General features: G+C 45.5%; 1 protein-coding gene across 4 annotated transcripts in view; it reads left to right on the plus strand.

Annotated features, from left to right (window-relative positions):
- St6gal1 (ST6 beta-galactoside alpha-2,6-sialyltransferase 1) overlaps window positions 1-18,548 on the plus strand; it is a 140,159-nt gene that overhangs the window by 75,142 nt on the left and 46,469 nt on the right. The window contains exon 1 of one of the 4 annotated variants that reach the window (XM_026785934.1): window positions 14,287-14,348. The exons of the other annotated variants lie outside the window; for them this stretch is intronic. The gene's annotated coding sequence lies outside the window, so the exon portion shown is untranslated. Of the gene's footprint in view, window positions 1-14,286; window positions 14,349-18,548 lie in introns of those variants that run through there. 4 annotated transcript variants of the gene reach the window in all.

An 18,548-nucleotide genomic window follows, 5' to 3' on the forward strand; every position in this document is an offset into this window, starting at 1 on the left:
TCCTGGGCACTCTAGAGATGGGCATGGAGTCAGAGAGGTCCTGGGCACTCTGGGGACAAACATGGAGTCAAAGAGGTCCTGGGCACTCTGGGGACAGGCATGGAGTCAGCGAGGTCTTGGGCACTCTAGGGATGTGCCTTCTTGGAGCAGATCTAAAGTTGGCCTGAGGAAGTTTTGACAATACAATTGTGATATTCACCACTACCAAGTCCTAGACAGCTTCCTGAGTGGCACCCATGATATGCAAATATGAACAGTGTAGCCAAGGTTTTGACATCTGAACTGATGTCAGCTGCCACTTGTAAAAGGGGAAGGGGCAGTATCAACAGCTTCATTGCCTGCCAAAACAGACAGAACCCACATTTCTCAGGGGATTTCAACAGAACCCACCATCTCATAATACAGTGTTTAAGTGTCCAGGTTACAATTCAGCTTGCGTTTACTCAATATTAAAAAAAAAAAATCCCAGACAAAGTCCAACTGTATTGAAAGAAAAGCAAAACAGACACTGGGATGACTCAGACCGGGCTGGGGCAGTCCTTGTATCCATTCTCCAGTCTTGAGATGAATGAAAAAACCACCCAATTTCTCAACAGAGAAATGAAACCAGTGCAGAACAACTAGATGGGCATTTTAAACCAAAATAATGACCTCGGAAGCAACTCATTCACTGGGTCGGCTTAGCTGCAGAATGAAGATGACGGATAAAGGAATCAGTGAGCCAGAAGGTAGATAGATAGAAATCTTACTGTATGGAGAGCAGGAAAAATAAAGCTGGAAAAAACTAGTATTTCACAGAAACAATATTGGAGAAACAAAATTTCGTAAGATAATATCAAGAGGTTGGAAATTTGTGTTGTTGGAGTCCCTTCTAGACATTGAATATAAAGATATTGGTGTAGGGAAAGTACTTGAAGAAGAGCTAAAAATGTCCCAAGTGCAAAGAAAAAAATTTACAAACTATAGATTCTGTCAGTAATTTCAAAGAGGGCGAAGTCCTCAGTCGGTAGAGCATGAGACTCTTAATCTCAGGGTCGTCGGTTCGAGCCCCACATTGGGCGCCATTTGTAGTAATAGGAGCAGCAGGGCTGCGTCAATGAGCTACTTTATAATTAAGGCTACTCATTGGCTTCTGCTTCTTCCAGGTGGCTGGCCTGGCCTGGGGTTCTTCTTTGCCACTTGGCTCCTACAAAGAGTACTGACTCTTCAGCAGTCTGTACTGTTTACTCTTGGGAGGGAAGAGCCTAGGAAATCTGGTCAGTTTCAGGAATTTCCTGAGCCCATTCTAAGTTGTTTACCTTCTGTCCAAAGGTGCTTCTGTGAAGAATGGAATGCTTCAGTCTTCCAAATTCATAGAAACTGCTACCCAGTTCCAAGGCTCTGTTGTCAGTCTGCCTGCTCCTAACTGAATTCTAGAAGTTCTTTAGTACAAAGGGGAGTGCTGGGAAGTTTGAACTCATGGAACAAAAAGGGAAATGTAACTGATATGTCCCCTAGTAAACACATATAAAAATAAGCAAAATGCCTGTGACCTTATGTACACAATGACCACAGAGAAGTGCCAGTATTTCTGGGTGTATTTCAATTCATTTTTCTCAATGAGTAGACACATCTGTCTGTCTCTTGGGTGCTTGATCCATTCATTTCTTTCTTCCTCTATTCCTCCTCTGCTTTCTTCCCCTTCTTCTCACTATTTCTTCCCTTTAAAAATCTATCATCCATCTATCTATCTATCTATCTATCTATCTATCTATCTATCTATCTATCATCTATCTATATGTATGCTTGCCTATCTGTGCAGAACATGTGTGCAGTGCCAACAGAGGCCAAAGGCAACGTGACAACCACTGGAGCTATGAACAGGTAGTTATGAACCACCTGATATAGATAGGAGCTGAAACCAAGTCATCCGCAATGGCAGTCAGTGCTCTTAGTTGAGGATCCACCTTCCTGATCCCTTTCTTCCATTTTTTATTTCCTTTAAAGTAAGATTATAGGGGTTTGTGAGTTTATTTCATTAATTTACATTATATTCTGGCCATTTTCTTGTTTTGTAAAACAACAAACAACAAAAAAAAAAAACAAAAGTTATTAATGCATTAAAACTTTTAAGCTTGAGGATGGCACTCTATTATATGTTTAAAGGAGGCCCTCTGACATTTGTGGGTGTGATGACACTGTGCCAGGATCGTCTCAGCTTGCCTGGGGTGGGCAGTGCTGAGGGACAAGGCATGAGCGGTTGCCAGTAGGCTTCTGCTTTATGCATGTGGCCTTGTCATTAAAGGAAACTTGAAAGACTCTTCAGAAATGTGGGTTCTAATTGTTTGATTATATTCCACCTGTGGATATTCCACGTGTTCAATGATTCCTCTTTGGTTGGGTCAGGGTTGTTGCAGGTTTTAAATGAACTGAGGTGAAATTCAAGGCTTGGAGACCCTCTCACTTTGTCCCTCCATCCTTGCTGCCGGAGCCTCAGGGTAAACAATGCCGACTCACCATAGCTGCCTGAGTACTGGTTCCCCTCTCGCAGGGAAGGCTCCTGCAGGAATCACTAATGGTGTTCAGAGCACTGCCTCTTTGCCTCTCTTTCTTCACCACTTGGCTGTCTGAGGTCATTCATTCCCCCTGGGCATGAGGGGGAGGAATTCATCTTGGTCAATTAGATGGTCTTGGAACTTACTCTGCTCACTGCTGGCTCTTAGGAATAGTAGGAACACCCTTCACAGTGATTGGTCTGTAGCAGTGCAGGATTTCAGGTGAGTTTGTGAGACAGCACCTTGCCTTATATACTAGAGCAAGGTTCAGCCATGGATCATGGTCTTTGCAGGACAACTCCTCCAAGCTAACGCCCTTACTTCAGTTGATGAGCTTCCTCCCGCCTTGCTCTTCTGTGCCCAGATTTGGTGTTTCAGAGGTGAACATGCTTTTGTTAAAGGTACACACGAACACCGGAAACAAAATGGGGCTGCTGCTAACTTGCCTTCTTGCAGACCAAGAGAGGCCTCTTGGTGGGGATTTGGGCATCACTAGGGGTAATAAGTATCATTGAGATTATCTGGACGGAGAGTGAGTGGTGGGGCCAACAACCTTACAACCCTGAACTCTCCTGGGATCAGGACTGAGAGGCCTTGGGCTTCTTGGTTTCTCCCTGAGTCAGCTCACTGATGCCTGGTGTCGTCGTGGACACATTCCTGGGCAGGAGCTTGAAGGAAGTGGAGATGGTGGAGGTATGGCTGTTCTGATTTTTAAGCTAAGGAGAAATCCAGAGTTAGTTGATTGGTTCTGCTCTGAGGTGTTGGGTACATAATTACACAGTATTTTTCTGTTGTGAGTGGGCCACACCCTCTGTTCCATGCCATGATGTGCACACAAACAGGGTGATAGAGGTTGCACTCTTATGGTGAGTGACTCCTATGGTAGAGAAGTGACTCTGCCAGCAGTGTTTGCCCCAGTTCACAATTACCCAGTGTGTTAATTAATGCAAGGAGCCCTCCAGTGCTGTGGAGGGAGCCTCCAGTGCTCTGTCTCCTGTATGGACCAGTTTGAAACTGGACAGAACTTTGTCTATATTTTGTTGTCTGTGGCTTCATGGAAAGGATAAAGTAATAGCACTGACTGGAAAAATTTAAAGTAAGATAAGTTTCATATGTCAATCTGATATACTCTGATAGCTGTTATTTCCTTTGTGTTTCATTAGATTCTGTGAATAGGGAATAAACTATTTTGGTTTTATGCGTGCATGTATGTGTGTGTGTGTGTGTGTGTGTGTGTGTATGTACACACACAAAGAGTAAGGGGGAGAGAGAACAGAGAGACAAGAGACTCACTACATAAGTCAGGGGTGGCTTTGAACTCATGACTCTCTTACTTAGTTCCTTAGTGCTGGAATTACAAGCCTAAGATGTGGGTCTCAGTTTGTGGCAGGCTTGCCTTGAGTCCCTGGGCTTCAGGAACTCAGCTTCCTGAGTACCGCTCTTAGCTGTGAGATAGGGGCTTTTTCATCTTTCCAAGTAGACACAGAAGGTGGGTGACTTCTAAGGAGCATGTGGAGACTGTGATTTGATTCAGGAGCAAACACAGCCTACATATGTGTCCAGTATGGGGTTTTTCTATTGTTCAGTTTTCTTGGCTTCAACGTCATCTACTCTGCCTCTCGTTCCCCTAAGGGTTCTGTTCTGTTTCCTCCGTCATGGGGAAGTTTTTGAAACAGGAGAAATTTAAAGGGGGGGGGGAGGCAAATATTGGTTTTGTTGAGATGAACACTTAGGTCCTGGGTTAAGCCAAAGGCAAATATTGACCCATGGCACTCTCAGAAATGCCATCTCATCTGAGAAAGGAAGACTTCCCACCCCACAGCAGCTGAGCCAGGTTCTGGGCTCCGGTCACTCCTGCCTACTTGCTGGGGCTCCACATGTATAGATCTTACAACAGAGAAAATAAATCCTGTGGTGTTCTGATGTGGGAGGTGATGTATGTTGTGAATATGTTTTATTGCCATTGGTTAATTGTACAGTCCATACTACTACGTGTATTATGGTACTACGCCGGTAGTGTGGCACCTGCACTACAGGACCATTCACTAGCTGGGCAAGGGCCTGGAGATTTAAACACACAAAGACACACAGACAGAGACCACGGGTCATCCTTGAAACAAGAATGTCCCTTTATTGTGTACCAGAGCTTTTATATATAGATCCTAAACTGATAGGCATACCCTAGCCAAACCCACCAGAAACCACTCCCCTGCCATCAGGAACTCCTGAGAGTCTCATGCTCAAAGTAGCTACAAACACAAGAAAACAAGTTGTTTTTCTCAGAGCAGCTGCAACAAGCATAACAAGTTGTTTACAGGAAATTCAGGGTCTGGGCCCACATTCCCCAACAGTTAATAAAGAAGCTGCTTTCAGCCAGTGGCTTAAAAGAATATAGCTAGGCTGGAAAAAATATATAGAAATAGAGTAGGTGGGGATCAAAGACAAGCCATGTAGACCCACCAACTACAGACACTGGATGCCTGACAGAACTTTACCCAGTAAGCCACAGCCACGTGGCAATACACATATTAATGGAGATGGGTTAGTTTAGGATATATGAGCTAACTAAAAATACACTTAAGCTATTGACCAAATGGTATTGCAAAGGATATAATTTCTGAGAGATTGCTTTGGGTCTGAAACAAAACAAAACAAAAGCGAAAAATGAATGAGCAGCCTTCCCCAACAGAATGGCGCCCAACATGGGGCTGACTACATCCACATAAAAAGCCTGAGAGAGCTTATAACTAAACACAAAAACAGAGCTTAGCACAACTTTTTGGTAGCAACAACTTCTCTGATGGGCTCTGTTTCACAGAGATGAGATTCCTTATAGAGAAGGCTTCCTGACTCAGCAGCAGCAGCAAAAACTGTGTGACTCCTTTAAGAAGGCTTCCTGGATCATGATACTTCCTCCAGGAGGCCAAGCACTTAAATGGGGTCTATGAGCAATCTGTTACAAACTGCTTAATGGTGACACAGATCTGCTGTGACCCTGGATCTGGGGCAGAGAGAGTGGCTCTCAGAGGCAGCGAACATGCCTCTGCTATGTTGGACTGGGTGGAGTAAGCAGGCAGGACTGCAGAGTTGGTCCTAGCCATGCCCGCTAAACATTTAAAAAAAAAACAAACTTCTCAGGTCAGGCTCACCTGATGAGCGTGATGTCTGCTACATAGAGCCTTTGGTGAGCTGTTCCAGTTGCCAGATAGCTAGTCCTTCACACGGCTCTCGAGCACCTCACATCTTTCTATGCAGTCAGGTCTACCTGAACACCTACACGACTCTTCTCCCTCACAGAGTCCATAAATGCAGGCTTATAGGAATGTCTCTATCTATTGAATGAGATTCATCCCCCAAGTACAAAAATCCTGAGCATACACTCGCTGTTGGGTGTCCTTGGGGAGTCATGGGTTACAAGCAGTTACTTTTCACTTCTGGCTGCACTGAGGTTATGGAGAACTTGAAAAACTGGGTCCTGGTCTGACAGTGTGAACTCCCTATGTGCTGAGCTGGGGCTTTGTACTGGCTAGCTAGTTTTTAATGTCAGCTTAACACAAGCCAGAGTTATTTTGGAAGAGAGAATCTTAACTGAGAAAATGCCCCCATAAGATCTGCCAGTAGCTGAGTCTGCAGTACGTTTTCTTGATTAGTGATTGATGTGGGAGGGTCTAGCCCATGGTGGGTGATGCCACCTGTGAATGGTGGTCCTGGGTTCTATAAGAAAGCAGGCTGAGTAAACCAGGAGGAGCAAGCCAGAAAGCAGTGCTCCTCCATGGCCTCTGTATCAGTTCCTGCCTCGAGTTCCTGCCCTGACTTCCCTCAGTGATGGGTGTGACCTAAGAGTTGAAGCTGAAATAAATCCTTTCCTCCCCTAACTGGTCATGGTGTTTCATTTTAGCAAAAGACAGAAACTAGTACCAGGTCTTGAGGAATTGTGACAGACCTGACTACGTGTTTGGGGAGGACTGTAGTTTCATTTAAACTTTGGGTGGGAAAAGCTAGAGTGCATTGAGCTTAGCGGGCAGTTTTGTGGAAGTCAGAAAGGTAAGTGTTCTGAGAGACATGCAGATGATGGGACCTGGCTCTCTGTGGGAAGTTTGGGAGTCCCTTAAAGACTATCTATCCAGACCATTGCTACTTTGGATTAAATATCTGGGGTTCAGATCAACTGGCACTGAAGAAATGGCTGTGATAACAAGAGACCAGTGAAACTGAAATCTTTGCATTGTTGGGACAATGGATGCTGGTCAGCTGGGGCTGAGCAATCGGCTACAGTAGAAAATAGACCAGCATCCCTGAGGTGAAACCTGGGAAATATTTCCTCATTCAGCACACAGAAATCATGTCCAGAGGAGGCCAAGGTTGTACCTCATGCTGACAGCCAAACTTGGTCATGCAAGAGTCACTCAGGTGGTACCAGTTTTGACAGTGGGAAGGGGTCCTAGAGAGCAGCTGAGGCTTGACATTGTGTGGCCGGGCTGGAGTCCCTGAGGAGAGGCCATTGGCGAAGTTGTAATCTTAGGTGTAGTCAAAGCCCCAGGTTGGAAGGTGTCTTGGAGAGATGTTGAGTTTGGCACTGTGTGGCAGGGTCAGAGTCCTTAAAAAGAGCCCAGGAGAAGCTATTGGAGTATTTTGAAGATGCCCAAACCATTAGGTGTCTGCCAAGGACAGCCAGCCTGAGCCTCCGAGACAAACTGTGTGTGCTGTAGACGGCAGAGCCAGAGATGTCTGGCTTGCTTTGGAACCCAGAAGGTTGTGAGTGACTCTCATACACCGGACACTGAGTTATTCACCCTGACAGTTTGGTTTTGCCTTGTTTGGACTGTAACTGTACCCTGGCTCTTCCTTCTTGGGGCAAAATTATTTAATTTAGTTTTGATTTTACAGAAGTCCTCAGTTAAGAGACTGGGGGATTTTTTAGACTGGATATTTTAGAGAGAATTTGCATGGTTGAGACTGAGCTGTTAAAGTGTTTGAAGTAAAACTGTTAGGTGCCCCCCCCACTCAATCAAGAAAGGAGCTAATGAATTGAATAGGTAGTTCTCAAAAGAAGAAATAAGAGTGAGTGACCAATAATAGCTATTATCAAGAAAACAATCAACCGAAGCTGGCAAGGATGTGGGAAAGGAGCCCTTCTTCACTGCTGGTGGGAATGTACTTTGGTTCAGACACTACAGAAATGAATATGGCGGTTCCTGAAAAGGCCACAAATAGAAATCCCATATGACTCAGCTGGGCCACATCTGGGTACAGAGCCAGCGAATGAAGTCAGCATGCTGCAGCAGCTCCAGCACATCTGTGCATAGTCCTGCACTCTTTGTCGTGGCCAAGACATGGAACCGGCGTAAACATCTGTCAGCCGATGAGTGGACAAAGAAAATGAGATACCTAGGTGCTGTGGACTTTGATTCAGCTCTAAAGAATTGTGACAGGACAGCAAAGTAGAACCGACGGTCACTGGTCACTGTGCTGAAAGAAATAAGCCAGACTCAGACAAACTTCATTTTTCTTTTATATATAGGTTCTAAGTGTGTGTGTGTGTGTGTGTGTGTGTGTGTGTGTGTGTGTGTGTGTCTCAGATGAAAGTAGGAAGGGGCAGGGCAGTGTGGTGCATGCTTTTAATCCCAGCTCTCGGAAGACAGAGGCAGGTAGATCTCTGTGAGTTCGAGGTGAACCTGGTCTACAGATCTATCTAGTTCCAGGATAGCTAGGGCTGTTACACAGAGAAGCTCTGTCTCAAAAAACTAAAGAAAGAAAGAAAGAAAGAAGGAAGGAAGGAAGGAAGGAAGGAAGGAAGGAAGGAAGGAAGGAAAGGAGCCAAGAGAGCAGAAGAGGAAGAGATCTAAATGGGGTTGAAAAAAAAGAGAAGGCAATGGGATTTATGTATCATGAGAGGTGGGGGGTGAGGGGCAAAATTCATTTATTAATATGCCAACTTCCCAGATCACACAAAGAATAAATATAAAATGCTAAATTAAATAAAACAACTTTACAAAAATAGTATTAAATTATTGAATGAATTTGAAAGAAATTCATGTGACTCAAAGTCACCTGAAAATGGCAGTTAATAAAATAGTTCAATATGAGAACAAATACACACACAGAGTAGAGGCTTTGAGTTCAGAAGATCCTGGGTTCAAGAGTTGGCTCCGCCCTTTACCAGCAGAAGCCCTTCAAGGATCTTCTGACCCATGAAACAGGCTGGAAAGACCAACTTTGCAGTCCTGTGGTGAGGACAGAGTGCAGATTTTGAAGCAGCAGCCCCTATTGTGTCTGGATGCCCTGAGTCAATGACACAAAATCCAGAGAGCTGGACTGTTACGTGGATCCGGCAGGAAAGCCTTTGGAAGAGTCTGAGAGTCTGTAGTAATTAGGTGCCTGGCCAGGGATTTACTTAGCCCAGGGCTGAGCTGGTATTGCTCTTGCTCCTGCTCCTCTTGGGAAAGGTGTGGCCTTATCCCATCTGTGAAGGGCACGCTATTGTAAGCTGTAACATGTAGGTTCCGATCAGTTCAGTTAGAATCCATTGAGAGTAATGTTGGGCGCCAGTGTTAACACTGCTGCCAGGATACTGTGAGCAGACTTGAGCAAGCCTTTCCTCCTCCAGTTTACTTCCCCTTTCTCCATGCATGGTGCTCTGTGTGGGCTTAGCCTGGTCCTAGGGAAGATAGTTTACCAAGATGAGAGCTCAAAGCACTTCTTAGGCTGGTAACTGTAAGGGGAGGTTAACTGTATTCAGTGACTGTGACATCTAGGAAATGTCCACTGGAGGGGTGGTTTCGAGGTTAAAGCCATAGATTCCTCTTCCAGACGACCCTGGGCTCCATTTCCGACATCCACAACTCAAAACTGCCTGTAACGCTAATCCCAAGGGATCCATAGCCTTTTAGATGCCCACTTTTGACCACTGGAGGCACCAGGCATGTCCATAGTTCTCAGATATACATGCAGGCAAAACACCCATACACACGAAATAATTTAACACAAGGCCAGGGGATTCTGGCCCTGATTTCCTTTTGCACAGATGGGCAAGGACATAATAGAAGGCAAGAACAGCCCTTGACATGACCCCTGGCATGTGGACGTTCTGGATGAAACGATGCTGAAGACAACACGTCCAGGGTGATCGTTCTCACAAAAGACACGGTTAAACTCAGGTTCCAACAGAGAAATTTTGACCTTGGGTTTAGGAGAGAACTCTGATTCTGAGACAGGGCCTTGCTCTGTGGTACGCAGGGTGGCGCTGACCTCACCCTGCGGCCCTGGCTGGCCTCTCACTCTCAACCTCTGCCTCTGGGATTGCTTTGTATACTGTCACACATGTCCAAGATTTAAGAGAAAATTCTTGACGTTTGACTTCCTTCCTTATTCTCTCTTTTTTTTTTTAGAAAAAAACTTTCCAGCCATCTGACCCTCTTGCGATTTAGCATATGGGACTTGTCGGCAGCCCATTCCCCTGCTTGTTATAACTACACTGCTGACTGTCCACAGCGGAGGCCTCTCAGATCCAAAGGGCATCCTCTCCCCAGTAAAAGACAGACCCACCAACGTATCCAAAATAGAATCTCGACCCAGCTCAACCTGAGCTATATAGGAGGATTCCTGGCGGTTAAATAATTTCTCAAGAACTAGTGAAGCTGTTTGCCATTTGCCAAAAGGAGTCCGTTCCCCAACTTCTGGCAAAAGGGATACATGGCTCTCAAAATATCACATAGCTGTGACCCCTATCAGTATGTCCAAGTCCATGCTGGCCTCCAAACCCCCTACTCACAAATACTTGTTCTACATTTCAAAGCCCATTCTAGCATCCTGGTCCTTCTCATCTCCTCCTTTAGCCTAAACTCCCCCAGGCTCAGGGGCTTCCCTTCCTGTAGCTACTGAGCCTTCTTATAACCCGGCTATTCTTTTCTCACTGTTCTCGGCCCCTGCCTTTCTCACCGTGCTCTCTGTTCTCTCCCGCTGCTCCTCTCCACTCCTGCAGGTAACCCTGACTGTGTCCAGTCCGCTGCCGTGTTCAGCCTACTTCTTTCTCTCTCTCTGCTCTGAACTCTCCCAGATGCCTCTGGCTGTTTTCTCCCCCTTATCTACAGTAAAAACCTTCCCCTTAACCCGTCCTGTTGGCAATGTCTTTACCACATCCCCCTTTGCATAGATCTGGTGCCGAAACCCTCCCACACAAGGTCCTCATTTTGGTATAGGGTGCTCCTTGCAAGGCATTTGCCCGCTGAGTGCTGGGCTGGGGAGGGAGGCTCACGTCTGGTCAGGCAGTCACTAAAATCCTGGTTTTAACTTGATGCTCTGATTTCTAAGCATTCATTCTGTTTCTTCTGGATAAACTTAGAATGGATTAGCCCTGCCAAGTGAGGGGCAGTTGGGGGTATTTAAGTGCCTGCCTGAGCCAACTAGGGAAACCTGCTCTTTGGGAGGTGTGCTGATGTCCACTGCAGGGGCTGGAAATTACCATTACATAAGGCAAAACTGAGTGCATTCAAGGTGCTGTGGTCCTAGATAAGAGAGTGGTGATAAACTTAAAGTGAGCTATGAAAACCACTATTCCTTGCACAAGGTCTCCTGGGAACCAGTATCGCAAGAAACGTGATGGGGCCTGTATTCCACAGTAAATCTGCATAGCAAGGAAGCTGGGTTTCTGCATGTGGCGCTGAACTTTTATTTGCAATTTGTTAACGATGATTGTCTCCTTGGCAGACGTCTTACCGGAGCGATGTCTGCTTATGTAACAGCATCCAAGAACTGAGATAGTTCCTAGTTAACAACAGCTGTCAAAATCTAGCGATTATGTCAGGCTAAAACGAGATACAAAAGGTACTTGGCGTGAATTGGTTTAGGAGCCACTGGCTCTGTCTAATGCCTTGTTAGTTTGTGGTTCTAGTGAAATGCTGTGTGCAAGGCAGAAGGATAAGAGTCAATCAGCAGTTGAACAGTTCATCAGGTTCTTATGTCAGTAGCAACAAACCACAAACCTCCAGGCAGTTTCTGCTGGGTGCCTCTCAGGGTAATACTTGTTGCTACAAGCTAACAAGACAACATGGTCTGTACAACAGATTTCTAAATCACCTTGATCCAGAAGTGACCAGTTTTGTTGTATAACACTTGATGATAACTAGTGAAATGATTAAGGAGACAGATCAGGACAAGGCGGTAGCCAGCAGCAGTCATGGCTTGGTCGCCCAATGACAGGCATGCACGGGAACACAGCCAGTTTGTCTGTTAGAATAATGTGGTTTACTTCATTTGGGCTACTATAGTGTTGTATGAGAGACTTTTGGGGTTTGTTTTTGTTTGTTTGTTTGAGACAGGGTTTCTCTGTGTAGCCCTGACTGTCCCGGAACTCTCTCTGTAGACCAGGCTGGCCTTGAACTCACAGATATCAATCTGCCTCGGCCTCTAGAATGTTGGGATTAAAGGCCTGCGCCACCACCACCTGGCGAGAGAGAGAGAGAGAGAGAGAGAGAGAGAGAGAGAGAGAGAGAGAGAGAACGAGCTTTTTTTCTGGAGAGGCATAGTGCACACGAATCTATTCACTCCAGAAAGAGAGCCCACAACAGACCAAAGGGATGCTTGCACCAAAGTCCAACTTTAGAGTTTTTATTAGGATTACTAACTGGAGTTTGGGGGAGGGGCTGCTTACAGGAGCAAGGATAACTCACATGTAGCTGTGTCATTGAAAAGGCCAGCCTGGCAACTCAAGATGCTCCCATGGTCAGCTCAAGACCTCCCATTGGCAGTTCAAGTGGTTGTTGTGTAGTCCCGGGGAATGGGACAGCTCAGATATGTTTATCTCCTGAGCCTCCCCCTTCTTCCTGGGGTTGGAGTGGTGGGGAGTTGATAATGTTCCAATTTGGAGGAAACAGCTATATAATATACAAAGACATCTTAAAATGATGGTGTAAACTCTGAACCTCATTTCTTCACTAAAGAAAACCCTGACCTTTTGTCAATACCCTTGCTCCTAGGCTGATAAGATCAATTTTGATAACATAGAAAGCTAACACACAGTAGGACCTCAGTAAAGAAGTCTATGTGTCTTCTTTGAGCTACAGTCTATGAGCTGCAATGGTAGCTCCTCCTGCCCTTCCCCACCCTCATCTTTAACACCACAACCACCACCACCACTACCGTCATAACCACCACAACCTCCATCACCACCAACACAATCGCCACCACCTCCATCGTCACCACTACAGCCTCCATCACTACTAACACCATCATCACCACTACCACCGTTGCCACCACCATCACCACCACCTCCATCGTCACCATCATCACCACCACCTCCATCGTCACCACTACAGCCTCCATCACCACTACAACCTCCATCACCACTACCACCATTGCCACCACCATCACCACCACCTCCACCACCACCATCATCACCACCACCACCATCGCCACCACCTCCATTACCACTTTCTTTGTTTTGTTTTTTGAAAGAGGATTTCACACTGTTTTCCAGGCTAGACTTAAGCTTTCATGCCCCTGCATCAGCTTCTACATTGAGAGTTGAGATTGTAGGAATGAATCATTAGACTTCTTGGGATGCCTTCCTTTTGTACCTTCTCTGGTCTATTGCCTACTGTAGCAGATTCTCAGTACCATAGCTGGAATGAGCCTTCTCAAACATGTCAACCAGGGAAAGCAAAAAGTCTTATGTCAGTTTAAAGCCCCACAGGCTTTGACGGCTCTCAGGACCCAGCTCTCTGCTCCAGGCCTTGCATTGTTGTGGAAGTATGGCAGCCTTGTTCCTATCTGTGAATCCTTCCTTCCGTGTAGAACCCTCTTGTCTGAGAAGACTGCATGGCCCCCTCCCTGCACCTCCTGCCAGTCTGAAGATGCCCTTTTGTCGGGGGGAGGGGAGCTTTTACACACCCAGTTTATTGTCCACTCAGCTAATTTCCGTCTTTTTGCCCACTCTAATTGCCTGCAGAAAAGCGTATCCCGTCCCAAAGTTCTGCCTGCATATGTATTTGCTTGGTTTTTTGATTTCCCCCTAACTACAGGGCGAATGTTAGGCATGGGAATCTCTGGCTTTTAGGATTTCCCTCCTCTCCATCTTTCTTGGTTGAACGTGCCCACTGTGAGCACTGGGCATATGTTTCCTCCACACTTTGGGACTACGACAAAGTAGAAGAAGCTGTCCCACTCCCTACTTCTATGCTCCTAGATGGTAGGACTTAAATCTTTTTAGACGTAAAACCAGAGCAACAATGAGAAAAACCACGAGAACTGCCGAACTTAAAATAATTGGGTATCAGTTCAGGGTCTGAAATCTGGCACTCAGTTTTGAGGGTTCCAGAGCAGGAAGAATGTGAGGAGTGCCAGGGAGAGCCATCTTTAAGAAGTTAATAGTTCTAGATCTCTGTTATAATATGACCTTACCTATTATAAACAAAGAATGTTTAGGGCTATTTGGACTCAGCCTCCTCATAGAAACCCAGCCAAGAAAAGCTGTAGGGTTGGGAAACTGATATGAAACCTTAAGGCACTTGAGAAGAAGAAATATATATACATACATTCATGCACACATACATACACACACACATACAGACAGTGGGGGCAATAAAGATTAGAAGGAAGTGAAACAGTTCCTCTTCCTGGTGCGAAGACAGACCGGAATTTTCTACTTTCCTGCAGCAGCTTAGGGGTGTGGTGTGGTGTAGGGGAGGAGTGGAGAAAAGAAGTGGATGTGTTAGCAGTATGGTGTTTGCTCAGTCCTCTTTACAGGCTCTTTCTGTGCCGCCCTCCTCTGCTTATCCCTTTGATTATGGAGCGGAATGCAGCTTGGTCTTTGGTGTGGTAAGACTGGGGAGATGCCCTCTGGGGGGGTATGGCATCTACTGCTGGCCCTGGGGAGTGGGTGATATGCCTTCTGTAGAAAGAGGGCTAATGGGGCGCGAAGGGCAGCTTTTGATCAAGAACCTGTGCTACAGACTGGCAAACATTTGCCTGCAGGGTACTAGGCTGAAGGCAGCAAATGGCCAGGAGGTGTTTTATCAGTTCAGATTAACTGGCTTTGGTCAGGGACTACAGGTCCGAGGTCAGTGCCCTTCTCCCACGAGTTCTGTTTGCTAGGCTGTCAGACAATCTCTGTGGGAATAGATCACGGTGTTTCTGAAGACTCTGGCATCTTTTCCATCTTTGTCCGCCAGGCTAGAGAAACATCAGATCTCTGGTAAGAGAACCCTTTAGAAGCCTGAATCTTTTAGAAAGCTCCTTTTTTTTTTTCTCAATGTTTTGATCTTGGCAGGATTTGCCCACCTCTACCCCCACTTACCTTTATTATGCATGGCTTTGGGTAAACATTACGAAGGCTGCTGCCCCTCCGATTGCAAATGGCTCAGAACTAAACTCATTTTTCAGATTCCCCAGCTATCACGCACTTTCTTGCTGCTTATCATGTGCCTTTGCTAGCAAAACAGTGACTTGTCTGAAGTGTTTCGGAGGAAGGTCTTAATCTTGACCCACGCGGGCTTCTACTTCAGGAAAAGTTTTCATCTTGACCACTGTGGGTTTCTAACTTTAGGAGCTCTGGTGTTGGAATCGAACAGCTGAAGTATGTTCCCAAGTGCTGATTGTATTCCCTCAGGCACTCCTGTGGTTGCGGTCCTATTGTGAGCCCCACCACATCGCAGGCACACAGAGTGCACACAGACAGCATTCAAGTATTGTTGTCTGGAGAATATGAGGCAGTGTGGTAAAAACATGTCATTGAATAGTTACCATACCTGGTACAGGTGACTTCGAAGTATAACTTGTGTCTTGCAGAGGAAGTGCAAGGATTACCGAACTTGGTTCCCCAAATGGACAGGTAGAAAAGTCAGCATTTAAGTCTGCAGTTTTGAGACCGTAGCTCCAGCTAATGCTTTCTCCAAAGTCAGGCATCTCTATCTATTTGTGATAAAGTATTATTAGCACCCCCATTTCTCATGTATCATAGTTTTTTTAAATTAAAAACATAGCTTATAGAGTAAATATACAAAGAAAGGATATTCAGAATATTAGTCCCATTTTTCAAAGTCTTATTGTATAAGTCAGGTATAAAATGGCTTTTGTTAAATCACTGTAAACATTGTTGCTTCTTGTGCTTTTTTTCCTTCCTGGGGTTTGAAAGCCTTCCCAGGCTATTGCTTCTTTCTCTCCACACCTCTCTTTGACTAGTGTTGCCCTAGCAGCTTCCTTCACAGAGCCTGGGCATAGACCAACCAGCTGCGTCCTTGTGTAGTATAGGTCGGTGGCGGGGGCAGGAGGCCCTGGGTTTGAGTCCCAGGACACAAAGCAACAAAAGAGCACCCATGGTGCTTCTTAAACACACGCTTCTCATCCCCAGCACGGACTCTTTAGATCCCAATGATCATGAGAGAAGGTAGGAGGCTCCATTTTGACAGGACGTTTTGCGATCTTCCCGGAAACTCCTAGTTCTCTGCAGTATTGCATCCGTGGGTAATGGGTGAAAGGGTCGAGAGAAGCTGCTGCCACATTTGGTTCCTGCTCCTCTGTTGCCACCCCACACTCTTTATTTTCATATCCTCCTCCACCTCTCTCCACCAGAACCTGCTTTGATGTATTTTAGTGAACATGTTTGGGGTGCCAACTGCCTTTTGGGTAGTGGGAGATCAGACTGTGAGATGCTTAGAGCGAGTGGAGACTGCCTACATAACCTAGGGGCATTTCAGAGTGTAGAGATGGGGGAGATGAGGAGGAGCCAGCTACAGACTGCTGGTTGGGAAGCAGAGTGGGGGGACCCGTAAGGTGGAGAAAACCCAGGGGGGTGAAGGCTGTGTGGCAAGAAGGAGGATATTACAGATGCACAGAGCATTGTTGATGGGTGAGTGAAAGGAAGACGGAGTGGAGTGCAGAATGCCTGGTTGGCAACGTGGAAGTCGTGGTGCCGCTAACAAAAGCAGGTTCATGAAGTCGAGGGATGAAGTGAGAATGGGAAGATGGGAATTGGGGAACAGAGAGTTTGACTAGAGAATAAGAGAGCCAGGGTTAGGGGGTGCAGTGGGGTTGAGAGGGAGAGGGAGAGGGGCCATACACTGGATTTATTTAGAACCATATGGTGGGCTTTTATAAAAAAGTTGTATCTGACCTTACAGTGAATTCCTTCAGAGTAATAACCTTCCAGTTTTTACTCTTTCCAAATCATAGCCATTAGTCAAGAGTTTATGGACCAGTCTTGTTCCTTATATAACGTAATGCAAGTACATTTGGAAAATATTTCCCCCATGTATGCTTTATCCATGGTTTGGTTTTGTCTGAAGCATTTTAAAGTAAAAACAAAAAAAACAAAAAAAAAACACCCACTACATATGCATATACATCTACAAGTAATCCCATTTTTCCTCAAATTTTTTTTGTTCAAATTAAGGTTCAAACACAGTCTAATTGTATATTATTATATCTTTAAAGATATTTAGTTTACATATGTTTATTGATTGGCTGATAAAACCAGTTCAGTTGTCATATAGAAATCTTATTTCCTGAATTAGGAAATAAGAAATGTCTGTGAACTTCCCTATTTACTACTTTAAGGTCCCCCCCCCCACTACAATTTCCTAATAACTGGCATTGCATTTGAAGCCTTGACAATATAGATGTGGTCAAGGTGTTCATAGGTGGTGAATGTTCTCTGGGTTGTCTTATACTGGGGGCAAATGAGGTCTATATGCCCTACTCTTAGTGACGTCAAGACTCCACAGCTCACGGGGGCTTCCTGAATCATGCATGAGAGATGACTTGTGTTTAGTTTAGGATTTTTTTTTTGATAGGAGAATAATAGTGCAGTTATCTAAAGATGGGGTCACCTTTGAGAAAGGGACACTTAGTAGTGCAGAAGAAAAGGGGAGGACTTCATGAAACCATTTCCTTAAATAGGCAAGAGTATATAGTCTAAGCGTTACAGCTCAAATGGAAAGGTATCCTGGCAGCTTGGAGCCAAGGAATACCACAAAGTCATAACACACAACAAACTTCACACAAGAGATTCACTGGGAGGGTGAAAAACTAAGAGGGTGGCTGCCTCTGCATGGGCTAGAAACAGCAGCAAATTGAACAGAATACAAGACTTACGCAGAATTTCTTGGGAAGGGGGTAGAACTTTCCACCATGGAGCTTTCCAGGAAGGAGGGGATTTCATGTCCAGAGATTGGACTTTTTACTATGTGTGGTAGGGCAGAGTCCAGAAGTTAGGGCAGTTAGAGTCATCTGTGGGTAGTATAGAGGAAAAGGGGCCGCCAAAGAAACATAAACTGATCTTGAGACTAGAGACAGTTCACTGACCCTGAAACCAGAGCCAAGAAACTCTCCCCTTGACCAACTCAGCACAAAAAGCAGCCAGTCCCTGAGCAGAAAAACCAACCAATCCCTGAACCCCAAACCAACCAATCCCTGAGCATGAAATCCAGCCAATCTCTGAGGTTGTCCAAACTCAACTGAAATCTGGCCAATCCCTACCCTGAAAAATCTTCACCCTGGAAAAACTCCACCCCTAAGAAGCCTCATATAAACCCTGTGCCTGTTCAATTGTTGGGCTGCCCTTTTCAATACTGGCAAAGACAGCCACCCTCCTGGATTCTTTCCTCCCAATAAATCTCTTGAATGAGGTTTGGGCGAGAACTTTTTTTCCTCTGAAGCTGAGCAGAGAAGTAACAATTTTCACCAGAGCCAGGAGCAGAGCAGATCTGTAGGTAACCCTTTTGGTGGGGAAACCTTCCCCTTGCGGAACAGAGTTACTACACTGGGGTTCCCTGGAGCAGGGCTGTAAGCTGCTGTGCTAATAATCCAAGCTGCAATGCTTACAGGTGGAACCTCAGGGGAGGGGTCTGGCCACTTGTGTGGCTTGAGGGGTTTAAATATAGAATCTAGTGGATAAGTCGTCGTCACTGTAAATGGCAGACCGGGCCAGTTCATTTGAAATAACAAGAGGAATGTGGGTGAAGTCAGATAATGTGGGCTGTGACTGCAGGGAGCAAGTTTTGTACTGGAACATTCTGTTTT

Source organism: Microtus ochrogaster, chromosome 2 (genome assembly GCF_000317375.1).
Source record: "Microtus ochrogaster isolate Prairie Vole_2 chromosome 2, MicOch1.0, whole genome shotgun sequence".
Taxonomy (NCBI): domain Eukaryota; kingdom Metazoa; phylum Chordata; class Mammalia; order Rodentia; family Cricetidae; genus Microtus; species Microtus ochrogaster.